The sequence below is a fragment of the Scyliorhinus canicula genome, chromosome 1, assembly GCF_902713615.1.
Source record: "Scyliorhinus canicula chromosome 1, sScyCan1.1, whole genome shotgun sequence".
NCBI classification, from domain to species: domain Eukaryota; kingdom Metazoa; phylum Chordata; class Chondrichthyes; order Carcharhiniformes; family Scyliorhinidae; genus Scyliorhinus; species Scyliorhinus canicula.
Window position 1 is genome coordinate 22,901,725 of NC_052146.1, and position 17,875 is coordinate 22,919,599.

Here is a 17,875-nt window from a genome sequence, read left to right on the forward strand (position 1 = left end):
TTTAGGATTGGACTGATGGACATAAGCCCTCGCACTGGATCCTTACAGTGGGTTTTATCTCCTTACCATGTGTATTCCGTACTGTATACTGAAACAAATTCAATGTATATTTGGCATCTAGTTTACAACCATCATAAACAGGATATCACATTCCCAAGTGTCATGTTTAGAACATAGTACATAGAACAGTACAGCACAGAACAGGCCCTTCGGCCCTCAATGTTGTGCCGAGCCATGATCACCCTACTCAAACCCACGTATCCACCCTATACCCGTAACCCAACGCACACAGGGGGAGGACGTGCAGACTCCACACAGACAGTGACCCAGCCGGGAATCGAACCTGGGACCCTGGAGCTGTGAAGCATTTATGCTAACCACCATGCTACCCTGCTGCCCTAGTTCCACCATGCTACCCTGCTGCCTAGTTTAGTTGCAGATGCAAAACAGTACTTGAAATGGAAACAATTGTTAGCGCAATTTCCTCTTTAGAGCGATGGACTTCAAGACACAGATCAGGTTAGTAACTAAGAAGCACACTCGTCCTGATCAACGACTGCAAATAAGTAACCCACAGAAATCTTGCTTGTGTGATTTACTTTTATATCGTACCTATCAGCTTTGGTCCTTGTTTGTCCCACTACCACTAGAAAAAAAGCCATCATTCCTTTTCCTATGCCTGTCATGAAGATATGTCTGAAAGGTACTCTTAAGCCTTTATTATTATCTCTCTTAAGATGTCTGTGGGAAGGTATGTAAGAATTGCTAGATGGGGTAGATGCAGGGAAGATGTCCAGAACCGGGGTCACAGTCTGATGATTCAGGGTAAACCATTTCAGACAGTAAGAAGTCTTACAACACCAGGTTAAAGTCCAACAGGTTTGTTTCAAACACGAGCTTTCGGAGCACGGCTCCTTCTTCAGGTGAATCTTCATGGCATTTCAGACAGAGATGAGGAGACATTTCTTCAGCCAAAGAGTGGTGAGCCTGTGGAATTCATTACCACAGGAAGTAGTTGATGCTAAAACATTGAATATATTCAAGAGGCGGCTAGATATAGCACTTGAGGCGAATGGTATCAAAGGTTATGGGGAGAAAGCAGGATTAGGCTATTGAGTTGGATGATCAGCCATGATTGTGATAAATGGCGGAGCAGGCTCGAAGGGCCAAAAGGCCTCCTGCTCCTATCTTCTATGTATCTAGGTAAACCAGGCTAATGTTATTTCATTTTAAAAAATAAATTTAGAGTACTCGTTCTTTTTTTCCAGTTAAGGGCAATTTAGCATGGCCGACCACAAACCCTGCACATCTTTTTGAATTGTGGGCGTGAGACTCGCGCAGGCTCTGGGGACAATGTGGAATCTCCACACGGACAGTGACCTAGGACAGAAATCGAGCCTGGGTCCTCAGTGCCATTAAGCAGCAGCACCACCACCATACTGCTCCTGACTAATGTTATTTCATATTTGTTCCATAAGCAATGAGTTGGCCAAAAAAATTGTTGCAGATGCATTGTGACTAGACCTTGTGATTTACAACAGCTTTATTTTGAGGTTTAGGCTGCTGCCTGTGTTGTAATGATTCTGTATTCAGCTAATGTGTGCATGTTTCCTGTGGAACTGATGGAATTTCCCAAGCAAATTAGGGAGATTCCTGATTGATGGCTTTAATGACATGTTTCCAAGGTTTAATTTGCGATTGCTGCAGGTTTGCACAAAACCCAAGAATTGTGAACTGATGCTAGTCGGAGGAGACAGCAGTCCCTTGAAATAGAGGATAATTCCCGTCAGGCTTGGTGAGTCCTCATATGATTGAGGAGCGCAACTCTGGAACCACAAGTTCTTTCACAGTGGGGGCATGTTGTTTTGTGGGGGTGGGAGAATTCACAGCACTGGGTTGGCTTTCCTCTCCTTCCTCTGCCACCGCCATTCTGCCTCAATGTCAAGTCGCTGAACCAAGTGGCTTGAGCCTTGTTGCACCAGGTTTTAAAAAGTAAATGATGGAATGTGGGTGTCATTGGGTAGGCCAGCATTTTTTGAAAATGAAATGAAAATCGCTTATTGTCACGAGTAGGCTTCAATGAAGTCACTGTGAAAAGCCCCTAGTCGACACATTCCGGTGCCTGTTCGGGGAGGCTGTTACGGGAATCGAACCGTGCTGCTGGCCTGCTTTGGTCTGCTTTAAAAGCCAGCGATTTAGCCCAGTATTGCCATTCCTAGTTCTTTTCAGAAGGCGAGTGGCATTCTTGAACTGCTGCAGTTCCTGAGGTGGAGGTACACCCACTATGCTGGTACGGAGGAAGTTCCAGGATTTTGTCCCAGCGACAGTGCGGGAATGGCGATATATTTCCAAGTCAGGGTGTTGAGCGACTTGGAGGGAATCTCTAAGGGGTGGGGTTTCCAGGTATCTGCTGCTCTTGTCCTTCTACAATCTAAATGGTAGTGGCCGTGGGTTTGGAAGTTTGCTGCCGAAGGAACCTTGATAAGTTACTGCAGTGCATCTTGTAGATGGTACACAAGGCTGCCACTGTTAGTCAGTGGTGAGGGATTGAATATTTGTGGAAGGGGTAGCAGTCAAGCGGGCAGCTTTGTCCTGGATGATGTCAAGCTTCTTGAGTGCTGTTGGACCTGCACTCATCCAGGCAAGTGGAGAGTATTCCATCACACTCCTGACTTATGCCTTGGAGATGGTTTGGGAGGGGGAGGGGGAGGGGAGGAGAGAGAAAATATGGCTAGTCAGCTTCTGATTTAACGGTAACACCCAGGATGTTGCTTGTGGAGCCATGCCGAGTGGTCTGCAGCCACCTTCTCCCAGTCAGTGATGTTAATCCCTTCATGCTTTAGGGTGGCCTTGAGCATATTGTTATACCTTTTTCCGCTGGCTGCCCTCCGCTGGGAGAAGAGAGCCTGCTGAGGGAGGCGGTTTGCAGCTAGCCAGGTGCAATGGCCCGTCCATTGGAGTCGGTTTTGCAGGAGAAGGGTTTCGATGCTGGTAGGTGCGGCATGAGGGATGATAACGTTCGTCCGGTGCTCCTCCCCTTTGATTCCCAGGATTTGATGCAAGCACTGCTGATGCAAGGCTCGGGGATCTAAATGTAGTGTCAATAGACAGTTCAGTTTTCATTACAGTAGAGGAGGATGGTCAACACAATGGCCTTATAAACCAGGACACTTGTTGACTTCAAAGGTTTGTTGTCAAAGATGCGTTGGTGCAGTTTGAAGGCAGCGCTGGCAAGGTTGACTCAGTGCTGGGTTTCGTCATAGTCCTTTAGGAGAGGTGCCTGCCGGGATATGGCAAGTGCTGCACGTACTCAAGTGCTACTCTGTCTACATAGATGGTGCAAGGGATGCATATCTGGCTTGGGGAAGGTTGGTGGAGGACCTTTGCCTTGGCAATATTTAAAGATAGGCCAAGTCTCTTACAGGAGGTGTTGAAGAGGTCAAGCATTCTTTGCATGCCCTGTACAGAGTGAGCCACCACATAGCAGCCTTCCACAAATTGAAAGTCATGAATGTTCATCTTGGTCAATTTTGGTTTTGCCCAGACACAATCAAGATTGAAAAGTGTCTTGTCCTGACAGTACTAGATGCTGACACCAGATGGCAGGTCAGCTTGGATGAAGTGGGCAATGATGGTCAGGTGTCGATTTCAGATCCTCCACTCAGGATGGTGGCGATCATATTGTCCTGCAGGAGGCTCAGGCTGGTGACAAACTTCAACGGGCAACCAAAACATTGGAGGATGAACCAAAGAGCTTCACGATTTAAAGAATAAAACATCTTGGTCAGATCAAACCGAGGAAAATTCTTGATTTTGCTCCTGACATTTTTACTTGATCTGGCTAGCCACAAAGACCACATCCGTAGTACCACAGGAGGATCGGAAGCCATACTATGTTTCGAAGAAGATCTCAGTGACAGGACATAGGCGGTTCAGGAGGATGTGGGCCAGGATCTTAGAATGGACAGGTGGGCAATTCTGTAATTTTTCGCATTTATCCTCCTTGTGGATAGTCATGAGAATCGCATTCTTGAGATTCCGGGTGAAGTCCCCTTTGTCCCAGAGGTGGAGGATGAACTGGTAGAGTTGTGGTGAGCTAATAACTGTTGGCATGGTAGCTCTCTGCAAGGATACTGACCAGCCCACAAGCTTTGTTGGCTTTCATCTGTTGGATGACCTGTTTAAGGTCATAGATGGTTGCTGAATTGCTGAGGGAATCTTCTACAGGGTGTTGTCAGATGGCTTGGATTATCTCCTTTGATATGGTGGATTCCCGATTGAGGAGCAGTTTGAAGTGCTCCTCCTAACACCGACGGATGGCATCATTGTTCGTTGTCCGTGAGGAGCCGGTAACCGGCTAGTAGCACATCCAGAACCACAGAATTGTTACAGCATAGAAGGAAGCTACATGGTCCATCGTATCTGCCTGACTCTCCACAGGAGCGTTTTCCTTGGTGCCTAGGGTTGCCACTGCAATGGGAAAGAGGCCACCAGAATCGGGATCAATATCCCAAGGCCAATGAAAGCAATCCAGGGAATTTTAAAACAATATTTTTTCAAAGTCAGTCCCAGCAAACGTCAAGAAGTGGAACTTCCATCATGGAACTTGCCACATGGTAACATCACATACGCACAGTGCCGCCCAATCAGATTCAAACCAAAAGGAAAGCTAGGAGGGCCCCACGATTGGCTGAGATTTTAGTGGGCAGCGATGTGATCGGTGGGGTTTGAACTTCATTAGTGTCACAAGTAGGCTTACATTAACACTGCAATGAAGTTACTGTGAAAATCCCCTAGTAGCCACACTCCGGTGCCAGTTCGGGTACACAGAGGGAGAATTCAGAAAGTCCAATTCACATCTTCCGGGACTTTTGGGAGGAAACTGGAGCACCCAGAGGAAACTCACGCAGACACGGGGAGAACGTGCAGACTCCTCACAGACTTGTGTCCCAAGTGGGAATTGAACCTGGGACCCAGGTGCTGTGAAACAACAGTGATAACCACTGTGCTACCGTGCTGCCCACGTTAGTCCAAGTACGATGGGAATGAATGAGGGGAACATATAATTTTATTTTATTAAAAACAAAGATGGAAAAAAGAACAAAATTCTCTTCCGTTTTAGCAGCTTATAACATCCCTGTTGAAACCAGGGTGATAGATTTGCATCAAGCCCCTTGAGATTGATTAGACCTTTATTTTCCTCTAATCTTTAATTATTATTCACCCTTGCTGCATATTCATCTCCCTTAGAGCCTACTCATGCCACTTCCACCAAATCTCCTACAATATGTCCAATCAGAGTTGGCAACCCTGCGAGTGTCACTACCTTGCTAGTGACTAGTGTCACTCAGATAATAATCCAATTCTCTCTTGAATGCGTCAATTGAACCTGCCTCCACTACAAACCCTGGCAGCTAATTCCTGATCTTAACCATTTGCTGCGTGAAAAAGTTATTCTTTGCGTCACCTTCGCTTCTGTTGCCAAGTATCTTAAATCTGTGAACTTTTTGTTTTCAATCCCTGCACCAGTGGAAGCATTTTTCATTTTTACACTCTTTCCAGCCTTTATTTTAAATACTTCTTTGTCAAATTTCCACTCAAAATTCTCTTCTCCGAGAAAAAGAGTCCTAACTTCTCCAAACTAGCTACTTGACTGCAGTTCCTCATCCCTGGGACCATTCTTGTGAGTCTTTCCTGCACTTTCTGATGCACCACCCAGAACAGGACATAATACTTCAGTTGAGGCTCAAATCAGTGTTTTATACAAGTTTAACATAACTTCCCCAAACCGAATATAAAAACAATGGCATAATATTGTCCTCCAATCAGATGCTAGAAAAACAAGAAGGAAAACTGAATGCTGACTGATAATAAAATATATTGTTCGAACTGCAACTTTCCACGACTGAAAGAGAAAAGTTCCATCATTTTCTGCTTTTATTTCAAATGTTAGCTTTGTTTTTTTCTTTCAAAGTTAATTGCTTTTTTAATTAGTTTAGAAATAGAGTATTGCAGTAGCAATAACACTTGCAATGGTTGCAACAGAATATTTTTGCTTTGCGGGGTTACCAACAGTGATATCATGACTGAAGATGGAAATCTAATTGAAGATTAGACGAATGTCATAAATCCTTGGGCAAAGCTTCGGGTTCTTGAGTACTCTGGAATTAGAGTACTGTATTTTAAGTTTACTAATAGATTTTATCATTGTGATTTTTCTTTAAAATGTATTTTCTTGCCGTTGCAGTGACATTTGGTTGTTGACATCTCCTTTGGGAAGATTTCTCGATGTTTGAAGCAGTGCCGTACAATTTAGGATTAAACTGGTGACAAAAAATGCAAGTATAATAATCGCTTATTGTCGCAAGTAGGCTTCAATTAAGTTACTGTGAAAAGCCCCTAGTCGCCACATTCCGGCGCCTGTTTGGGGAAGCCGGTAGGGGAATTGAACCCGCTTTGCTGGCATTGTTCTGCGTTGCAATCCGGCTATTTAGCCCATTGTGCTAAAAGTGTATTGATTTTCAGACCAAACCTTGACATCAGGTTAATTCGTTCCAGATATTGCACAATGTTGTTTTGTATAAGATTTGTGTTTTCTCTGTGCACATTCCTGGCCAATAGGATTTGCTCCTACATGTTTTTCTGGCTCATAAATAGTGTTGACAGATGAACTGGAGTAGGAAGCATAACAGTAGTCTAGAAACAACTTTTTTGGGACTTTTCTTGTCACCCTCACTAGAAAGCATTTGGCTTCTCTCATAAGAACATAAGAACTAGGAGCAGGAGTAGGCCATCTGGCCCCTCTAGCCTGCTCCGCCATTCAATGAGATCATGGCTGATCTTTTGTGGACTCAGCTCCACTTTTCGGCCCGAACACCGTAACCCTTAATCCCTTTAGTCTTCAAAAAACTATCTATCTTTACCTTAAAAACATTTAATGAAGGAGCCTCAACTGCTTCACTGGGCAAGGAATTCCATAGATTCACAACCCTTTGGGTGAAGAAGTTCCTCCTAAACTCAGTCCTAAATCTACTTCCCCTTATTTTGAGGCTATGTCCCCTAGTTCTGCTTTCACCCGCCAGTGGAAACAACCTGCCCGCATCTATCCTATCTATTCCCTTCATAATTTTAAATGTTTCTATAAGATCCCCCCTCATCCTTCTAAATTCCAACGAGTACAGTCCCAGTCAACTCAACCTCTCCTCGTAATCCAACCCCTTCAGCTCTGGGATTAACCTAGTGAATCTCCTCTGCACACCCTCCAGTGCCAGTACGTCCTTTCTCAAGTAAGGAGACCAAAACTGAACACAATACTCCAGGTGTGGCCTCACTAACACCTTATACAATTGAAACATAACCTCCCTAGTCTTAAACTCCATCCCTCTAGCAATGAAGGACAAAATTCCATTTGCCTTCTTAATCACCTGTTGCACCTGTAAACCAACTTTCTGTGACTCATGCACTAGCACACCCAGGTCTCTCTGTACAGCGGCATGCTTTAATATTTTATCGTTTAAATAATAATCCTACCAATTCCTACCAAAATGGATAACCTCACATTTGTCAACATTGTATTCCATCTGCCAGACCCTAGCCCATTCACTTAACCTATCCAAATCCCTCTGCAGACTTCCAGTATTCTCTGCACTTTTCGCTTTACCACTCATCTTAGTGTCATCTGCAAACATGGACACATTGCCCTTGGTCCCCGACTCCAAATCATCTATGTAAATTGTGAACAATTGTGGGCCCAACACGGATCCCTGAGGGACACCACTAGCTACTGATTGCCAACCAGAGAAACACCTATTAATCCCCACTCTTTGCTTTCTATTAATTAACCATTCCTCTATCCATGCTACTACTTTACCCTTAATGCCATGCATCTTTATCTTATGCAGCAACCTTTTGTGTGGCACCTTGTCAAAGGCTTTCTGGAAATCTCACTGGCCTATAATTTCCCGCTCTCTGCCTACCTCCTTTTTTAAACAGTGGTGTTACGTTTGCTCATTTCCAATCCACCGGGACCACCCCAGAGTCTAGTGAATTTTGGTAAATCATCATTAGTGCATCTAAATTGGCCCTTAAGTGGAAAAAAATATTTGGGTACTCTAAATTTAAATTTATTTAAAAAAAGTAAGCTTAAGAAAAAGGATGATATGTTTAACTTGGAGAGAAGACGGTAGCGTTCCCTTGTATCTGATGCCCTTTTCCTTCTAGGTGGTAGAGGTGATGGGTTTGGAAGGCGAAGGAGCCTTGATTAGTTGTTGCAGTGCATCTTATATATGGTACACACTGCCATCACAATGTGTCTATGTTGAAGGGGGTGAATGTTTAAGGTGATGGATGAGCTGGATGGTGTCATGGGTCTCGAGTGTTTTAGAGCTGCACTTATCCAGGCAAGTGGAAAATTTTCCATCACTCCCCTGACTTGTGCCTTAGAGATTGTTGACAGGATTTGGGGAGTTACTCTTCACAAAATTCCCAAACTCTGACCTGCTCTGATAGCCACAACATTTATATGGCTGGTCCAGTTTCTGGTCAGTGGTAACCCCCAGGATGTTGATTGTGGGGGATTGAGCAATCATAATGCCATTGAATGTCATGGGTAGAGGTAATGTTTTCTCTTGTTGGAGATGTCATTGTTTCCACACAAATGGCAGGCAATGTTACTTGCAACCAATCATCCCAAGCCTGAATATTGTCCAGGTCTCGCTGCATTTGCATATGGATAGCTTCAATGCCTGAAGAGTCACATATGATGTCGAACATTGTGGAATCATCAGTGAACATCCCCACTTCTGACGATGGAGGCAAGGTCATTTATGAAACAGCCAAAGATTAAAAATAAATAAATTTAGAGTACCCAATTCATTTTTCCAATTAAGGGGCAATTTAACATGGCCAATCCACCTACACTGCATATCTTTGGGTTGTGGGGGCGAAACCCACGCAAACACGGGGAGAATGTGCAAACTCTGCACGGACAGTGACCCAGAGCCGCTATCGAACCTGGGACCTCGGCACCGTGAGACTGCAGTGCTACCACTGCACCACCATGCTGCCCCTGAAACAGCCAAAGATGGTTGGACCTAGGAGACTACGCTGAGGAACTCCTGCAGTGATGTTTCAGGACAGGGATGATTGACCTACAACAACCATCTTCCTTTGTGCTGGGTGTGACTCCAACCAGTGGAGAGTCTTCCCTCAATTCCATTAACTGTAGTTTTGTTATGGACCTTTGATGCCACAGCCAGTCAAATGTTGCCTTGGTGTCAAGGGCAGTCACTCTCACCTCAGCTTTTTTGTCCATGTCTGGACCAAGGCTGTAATGAGATCAGGAGATGAGTGACCATGGCTTTTCATACCTTTCATAAAATCTGTACTTTGGCACTTGTAAAGCTCTGAGAGCTGTATGGAAGAAACATGATGTTACTTACAATCAGGAATTTGCTATTTCTTCCAGAGTAATACGTATCAGTTTTCCCAGAACCTGAGGTTAATTTTAAATGTTACTGATGCTAAGTTATCCTATGAGCATACAAAGTGGCAAAGATTGGTGGGAGACTAGAGGACTGGGAAATCTTTAGGGGGCAACAGAAAGCTACTAAAAAAGCTATAAAGAAGAGTAAGATAGAGTATGAGAGTAAACTTGCTCAGAATATAAAAACAGACAGTAAAAGTGTTTACAAATATATAAAACAAAAAAGAGTGGCTAAGGTAAATATTGGTCCTTTAGAGGATGAGAAGGGAGTTTTAATAATGGGAGATGAGGAAATGGCTGAGGAACTGAACAGGTTTTTTGGATCGGTCTTCACAATGGAAGACACAAATAACATGCCAGTGACTGACAGAAATGAGGCTATGGCAGGTGAGGACCTTGAGAGGATTGTTATCACTAAGGAGGTAGTGATAGGCAAGCTAATGGGGCTAAAGGTAGACAAGTCTGGCCCTGATGGAATGCACCCCAGAGTGCTAAAAGAGATGGCTAGGGAAATTGCAGATGCACTAGTGAAGATTTACCAAAATTCATTAGACTCTGGCGTGGTCTCACGGTAGCATGGTGGTTAGCATCAATGCTTCACAGCTCCAGGGTCCCAGGTTCGATTCCCGGCTGGGTCACTGTCTGTGTGGAGTCTGCACGTCCTCCCCGTGTGCGCGTGGGTTTCCTCCGGGTGCTCCGGTTTCCTCCCACAGTCCAAAGATGTGCAGGTTAGGTGGATTGGCCATGCTAAATTGCCCGTAGTGTAAGGTTAATGGGGGTTAATGGGGGGATTGTTGGGTTACGGGTATACGGGTTACGTGGGTTTAAGTGGGGTGATCATTGTTCGGCACAACATCGAGGGCCGAAGGGCCTGTTCTGTGCTGTACTGTTCTATGTTCTATGTCCCGGTGGATTGGAAATTAGCAAACGTGACACCACTGCTTAAAAAAGGAGGTTGGCAGAGAGTGGGAAATTATAGGCCAGTGAGTTTAACTTCGGTAATAGGGAAGATGCTGGAATCTATCATCAAGGAAGAAATAGCGAGGCATCTGGATAGAAATTGTCCCATTGGGCAGACGCAGCATGGGTTCATAAAGGGCATGTCGTGCCTAACTAATTTAGTGGAATTTTTTGAGGACATTACCAGTACAGTAGATAACGGGGAGCCAATGGATGTGGTATATCTGGATTTCCAGAAAGCCTTTGACAAGGTACCGCACAAAAGGTTGCTGCATAAGATAAAGATGCATGGCATTAAGGGTAAAGTAGTAGCATGGATAGAGGATTGGTTAATTAATAGAAAGCAAAGAGTGGGGATTAATGGGTGTTTCTCTGGTTGGCAATCAGTAGCTAGTGGTGTCCCTCAGGGATCCGTGTTGGGCCCACAATTGTTCACAATTTACATAGATGATTTGGAGTCGGGGACCAAGGGCAATGTGTCCAAGTTTGCAGATGAAACTAAGATGAGTGGTAAAGCGAAAAGTGCAGAGGATACTGGAAGTCTGCAGAGGGATTTGGATAGGTTAAGTGAATGGGCGAGGGTCTGGCAGATGGAATACAATGTTGACAAATGTGAGGTTATCCATTTTGGTAGGAATAACAGCAAACGGGATTATTATTTAAATGATAAAATATTAAAGCATGCTGCTGTGCAGAGAGACCTGGGTGTACTAGTGCATGAGTCACAGAAAGTTGGTTTACAGGTGCAACAGGTGATTAAGAAGGCAAATGGAATTTTGTCCTTCATTGCTAGAGGGATGGAGTTTAAGACTAGGGAGGCAATTGTATGAGGTGTTAGTGAGGCCACACCTGGAGTATTGTGTTCAGTTTTGGTCTCCTTACTTGAGAAAGGACGTACTGGCACTGGAGGGTGTGCAGAGGAGATTCACTAGGATAATCCCAGAGCTGAAGGGGTTGGATTACGAGGAGAGGTTGGGTAGACTGGGACTGTACTCGTTGGAATTTAGAAGGATGAGGGGGGATCTTATAGAAACATATAAAATTATGAAGGGAATATATAGGATAGAATATATAGGAAGCAGGTTGTTTCCAACCTGGGCAGCACGGTAGCATTGTGGATAGCACAATCGCTTCACAGCTCCAGGGTCCCAGGTTCGATTCCGGCTTGGGTCACTGTCTGTGCGGAGTCTGCACATCCTCCCCGTGTGTGCGTGGGTTTCCTCCGGGTGCTCCGGTTTCCTCCCACAGTCCAAAGATGTGCAGGTTAGGTGGATTGACCAGGCTAAATTTCCCTTAGTGTTGGATGGGGTTACTGGGTTATGGGGATAGGGTGGAGTTGTTGACCTTGGGTAGGGTGCTCTATCAGGAGCCGGTGCAGACTCGATGGGCCGAATGGCTTCCTTCTGCACTGTAAATTCTATGTAAAAAATTCCACTGGCAGGTGAAAGCAGAACTAGGGGACATAGCCTCAAAATAAGGGGAAGTAGATTTAGGACTGAGTTTAGGAGGAACTTCTTCACCCAAAGGGTTGTGAATCTATGGAATTCCTTGCCCAGTGAAGCAGTTGAGGCTCCTTCATTAAATGTTTTTAAGGTAAAGATAGATAGTTTTTTGAAGACTAAAGGGATTAAGGGTTACGGTGTTCGGGCCGAAAAGTGGAGCTGAGTCCACAAAAGATCAGCCATGATCTCATTGAATGGCGGAGCAGGCTCGAGGGGCCAGATGGCCTACTCCTGCTCCTAATTCTTATGTTCTTATGTTACCGTCTACCCCCCCCCCCCACCCCCACCCCCTCCGTCCCCACCAGCCGAGTCCAAATTAAAACTCTCATCTCAGTCCCAGTCCTTCAGCCTTAACGACCACCTCCACCGTCTCAAAATAAAAGTCCTTTGAGTTATGAGTCACACTCAGCTTCGCTGTGTACACCACTCCAAACCTCACTCCGCTGCCATACAGTGCTGCCTTCACCTTTCCAACGGCCGCCTGCTCTCTCGCCAACTCTGCCGTCAGGTCTTGGTATATGTATGTACCAATGCCTTTGCACTTCACATCTCTGCTTCACCCAGCTCAAGACATGCTCCTTCATATGGTAGCTCTGGAAGCAGACTCTGACCGTCCTTGGTGGCTCATTCACTTTAGGCTTTGCCTGAGCGACCGATGTGCCCTGTCCAACTCGTAGCGGGAGGGTTCTCCCCCTCCCCCATCAACTCAACAAACATCTTGCAAAGTACAGGGTGGCGCAGTGGTTCGCACTGCTGCCTCACGCAGCTGAGGACCCCAGTTCGATCCCGGCCCTGGGTCACTGTCCATGTGGAGTTTGCACATTCTCCCCGTGTTTGCGTGGGTCTCGCCCCACAACCCAAAGATGTGCAGGCTAGGTGGATTGGCCACGCTAAATTGCTCCTTTATTGGAAAAAACAGAATTGGGTACTCTAAATTAAAACATAAATAAATTAGCAAAGTACTCGGTCGGCCTTGGGCCCTCCACCCCTTCGTACAGACCCACGATCCTCAAATTGTGCCTCCTCGACCTGTTATCTAGGTCTTTTGCCTTGACTCTGAGCTCTTCATTGATCTCTGCCACCCTCTGCAGCTCCTCACCCATTGAGGTGAACTGGTCGCTGTGCGGCGACAGTGCCTCCTCCACCCCCTTCAAGTTCTCTCCTTACGCCTGCACTTCAACCGACGTCTTCATTACGCCGCCTTTACTGGGGCATTCACCTCCTCCATCCATTCGTTAAGCGAAGCCGTCATCTTCCTCCGAAGCACCTCCAAATGTTTGGCAAACAGCCTTTCAAACTCCACCGCCTTCACTTCGGCCAGAGTTTCAACCACGAGGAGAGCGGCCCCACCTGCCAACCCAGCCCCTTCCATCTTTCTTCCTGCTGGACTCATAGCAACACTCACCAGCGAATGTTCGCTCGCCCCCTTCTTTTCAGTACCTTTCTTCTGGGACTTCGACATTCCCCAACTTCCTTATGACTCCCTACACCAGCTCATCCAAAAACTAGCCCTGAGACCGGACATAAAAGTCCAAAAACCAGAGACTCTAGCAGGAGCCACCTAATGTGCGACCCTCATCTATATGTCGCCATGCGGTCAAATAGGAGACCTTCCCGTGTTTATTTGGAGGAAATTTCTGCTCATCCGGCACTGAATGTTGGACAAGCTGTCTGATAATTTAGCATCAGTGGACGTGTCAAAAGAGGTGGTGAAGTACAGATGACAAAAAAAACACTTATTTTGGATGTAGGGATAGGGGTTAAGGCAGGTGGTTGCGGCCAAGGATAGATCCTTGGATAAACATTAGCAGAAAAGGAGCAAGAGGAGGACAATAATTTAGAAATAGTATTTTGGCAATGATTATATAGAAAAAAAGGAAATCCTGTGAAAGCAGCCTCACCCAACCAGACGACATTGGAGAAACTTTGAAATTAAAATTAAAATTAAAATGAAAATCGTTTATTGTCACGAGTAGGCTTCAATGAAGTTACTGTGAAAAGCCCCTAGTCGCCACATTCCGGCGCCTGTTCGGGGAGGCTGGTACGGGAATTGATCCCTGCTGCTGGCCTGCCTTGGTCTGCTTTCAAAGCCAGCGATTTAGCCCAGTGTGCTAAACCAGCCCCTGGGGAGGGGAGGGAACAGGTGCCGGAATGTGGCGATTAGGGGCTTTTCAGAGTAACTTCATTTGAAGCCTACTTGTGACAATAAGCGATTTTCATTTCATTTTTCATTTCATTTCTCGGCCTGTCTGCACACTTTGACATAATTGACCATATCATCCTCCTCCAAAGCTTCTCCAATGTCGTCTGGTTGGGTGAGGCTGCTTTCACAGGATTTCATTTTTTTCTACATAATCATTGCCCAAATATTATTTCTAAATTATTGTCCTCCAAGGGTAGGGATCGTTTACCTTTGTTACAATCACTGAGGTTGCCATTCATGACTTTTATAAGAGCTGTTTCAGTTTTGGCGGGGCAGAAACCTGATTGGAGGAATACAAACATGGAGTTCTGGGAAAAATGGGCATGATTTGAGAGGCATTGATACATTCAAGGACTTTGAAGGAGAAAGGGAAATTTGAGATGGGTCAGTAGTTTGAAAGGCTGTACAATTTGAAAGGGGTACAGTTCTGAAGGGAGTGTAGGAGCAGAGTGATCTGGGTGTGCAGGTGCATAGATCATTCAAGGGAGGAGGACAGGTGGAGAGAGCAGTTAAATAAAGCATACAGCACCCTGGGCTTTATTAATGGGTCATAGAGTACAACAGCAAGGAGGTTATGTTGAACATATACAAGGCACTTATTTATACATCGGCAGGCGGATTGTGTACAGCTCTGGGTGTCACACTATAGGAAGGATGTGAATGCATTGGAGAGAGTGCAGAAGAGGTTTACAAGAATGGTTCGAGGGATAGAAAACTTCAGTTATGAGAATGGATTGGAGAGGTTGGGACTGTTCTTGGAGAAAAGAGGCTGGACAGAGTAGATGGGGAGAAACTGTTCCCTCTCTTGAAAGGATCAAAAACGAGGAGGCTGAGGAAGGCAACTCTTTTCAAATGTTAGAAGGGTATTGAATGTCATTATGGCATCGGCAGAGGGGAAGGAAACAGAGGTGGTTGTGGCATTGGACGCTGAGAAGGCGTTTGACTGGGTAGAATGAGGGTACTTGATGGCAGTTCTGGAGTGGTTTGGGATTGGACCAAGATATGTGAACTGGGTAAAGCTACTGTATAAGGAGCCGAGGGCGAGTGTCCGCACAAACAACATCAGCTCGAGATACTTTTCTCTCCACCGTGGTACTAGGCAGGGATATCCTATGTCCCCCCTGCTGTTTGCACTCGCGAATGAGCTGTTGGCCGTCACATTAAGAAGCTTGGGGGTATGGAAAGGAATAGTGCGGGGGGGGGGGGGGGGGGGGGGGTAAGATAAGAGCATAGGATGTCCTCATATGCCGATGACTTGCTGTTATACGCGTCGGAACCGAGTGTGTCAATAGGGGGAATATTGGAGCTGCTTCGAGTGTTTGGGTCTTTCTCGGGGTACAAGCTAAATCTAAACAAGAGTGAGTATTTTGTGGTGTCTCAGCCGGGGGTGGGGGCAAGGGTGGGGGGGGGGGGGGGGGGGGGCTGCCATACCGTAGGGCAGGGACTCACTTTAGGTACCTGGGGGCGAAGGCTGCCCGTGATTGTGTGTGTGGGTGGGGGGGGGGGGGGGGGGGGGGGGGCTCTGCAGGTACAACATTTCTACTTTGGTGGGGAGAGTGAAAGCTGATCTGGCAAGGTGGGATGGTCTCCCTCTGTCACTGGCGGGTCGGATACAGGCCGTTAAAATGTAAGCGTTGCCGCTTTTTCTGTTTATTTTTCAATGCCTGCCGATTTTCCTGCCAAAGGCTGGAGCGATTGAGGGAAGGATTACTTCATTCATATGGGAGGGAAGGTGGCCAGAGTTAGAAAGGTGCTGCTACAGAGGGGAAGGCAGGCAGGGGGTTTGGGTCTTCCGAACCTCATGTATTACTACTGGGCGACGAATGTGGAGAAGGTGTGGAGCTGGGTCAGAGGGGTTGATTCCCAGTGGGTCAGAATGGAGGAGCGTTTGTGCAGGGGGTCAGGATTGAAAGCACTAGCAACAGCGCCGCTCCCGATAGCCCCGGGGAAATACTCAGGGAGTCCGGTAATAATAGCTTCATTGAGAATTTGGAGGCTGTTTCGCCAAAATGTTCGGGTTGGGGGCAGAGTCAAGGGAAATGCCGATTTGGGGGAACCACAGCTTTGAGCCAGGGAGGTAGGATGGAAATTTTTGGAAATGGGAGGAGAAGGGGATTAAGACACTAAAAGATTTGTTTCTTGGGAGTCGGTTTGCAGGATTGAAGGAGCTGGAAGCGTAAGTATGGGCTGGAGCAGGGGGAAATGTTTAGATACATGCAGGTTCGATATTTTGCCAGAAAGGAGAGACAGAGCTTCCCGGTGGAGCCGGTCTCCACATTGTTGGAGGAGGTGCTGACGACAAGGGGACTGGAGAAGGGGGTAGCGTCAGCGGTGTACGAAGCTATTTTGGAAGAGGAGAAGGCACCACTGGAAGGGATCAAAGCAAAGTGGGAGGAAGAGTTGGGAGAGAATACGGAGGAGGGGGTTCTGGTGTGAGGTGCACCGGAGAGCGAATGCCTCTACCTCGTGCGCGAGGTTGGGGCTGATCCAGCTGGTATACAGAGCACACCTCACGAGGGCGAGGGGGGCGCTAATCACGTTCATATGTTTTGGTCCTGTCCAAAGCTAGAGGATTACTGGAAGGAGGTTTTTAGGGTAATTTCTAAAGTGGTGCACATGAAGCTGGACCGGGCCCCTGGGAGGCCATATTCGGGGTGAAAAACCAGCCAGGGTTGGAAATGAGGGCGGAGGCAGATGTTGTAGCCTTCGCCTCGTTGATCGTCCGAAGGTGGATCCTGATGGGATGGAGAGCAGCCTCTCCACCCTGTGCCCTGGCGTGGCGGGGGGACCTGTTGGAATTCTTGACTCTTGAGAAGGTTAAGTTTGAACTGAGGGGAAGGATGGAGGGGTTCTACAATTCATGGGCATTATTCATTGTGCACTTTCAAGAACTGGATAACATCTAACATTAGTTGGGGTGTGTGGGTGGGAGGGATGGAGGGAGGGGGCTGTGTGTGTTAATGGCGACTATGGGTGATCCCTAATTCCTTTTTGTCATTTGTTTGTGTGAACATGCGGGCTAATGTTTGGGGGTTGGTGGGAGGATGGGATAATTGTTATTGATATGGGGATTGACATATTTGTTACTGATTATTGTTTATTTATGGTGGGTGTAAATTTGGGAGAAAATATGAAAAAGGAGGAGAATTTAAAAAAATTTTAAAAATAAAAAAAAGAACGAGGAGGCACAGATTTAAAATTATTTGCAAAAGAAGCAAATGTGATTTGAGAAAGTGTTTTTCACAATGAGAGTTTCAGGTCTGGAATGCATTACCTGGAAGTGTGGCAGAGGCCGGTTCAATTGAGCCGTTCAAGAAGGTATTAGAGATGATTATTTGAATAGCGATAGTGTGTAAGGCTATGGGGGAAAAGGCAGGAGAATGGGACTAAATCAAAACGCTCAATTGGATTGCATTTGTTTATTGTCACGTGTACCGAGGTACAGTGAAAAGTATTTTTCTGCGAGCAGCACAAACAGATAATTTAGTACATGAAAAAATACATAATAGGGCAACACAAGGTACACAATGTCCATACATAGACACTGGCATCTGGTGAAGCATACAGTGCAGACACTGTGAGCTGAATGGCTTCCTTCTGCGCCAAAACGATTCTGTGATTATGAACTTTAAAAAGAATTCTATAGACTTCGTCTGTCAGGGAATTGAGCTAAAAGAAGGTAAGTTTGGAAGTTTCAGTTTCTTGACAGCAGGAATTATAATGTGG

General features: G+C 46.0%; 1 protein-coding gene across 5 annotated transcripts in view; it reads left to right on the forward strand.

The window, feature by feature from the left end:
• The window catches only part of LOC119979316 (transmembrane protein 248-like), a 62,506-nt gene that overhangs the window by 8,662 nt on the left and 35,969 nt on the right, over positions 1-17,875 (forward strand). For all 5 annotated transcript variants that reach the window (XM_038821768.1, XM_038821435.1, XM_038821602.1 and 2 more), the window contains exon 2: positions 6,248-6,338. The gene's annotated coding sequence lies outside the window, so the exon portion shown is untranslated. The remainder of the gene's footprint in view (positions 1-6,247; positions 6,339-17,875) is intronic.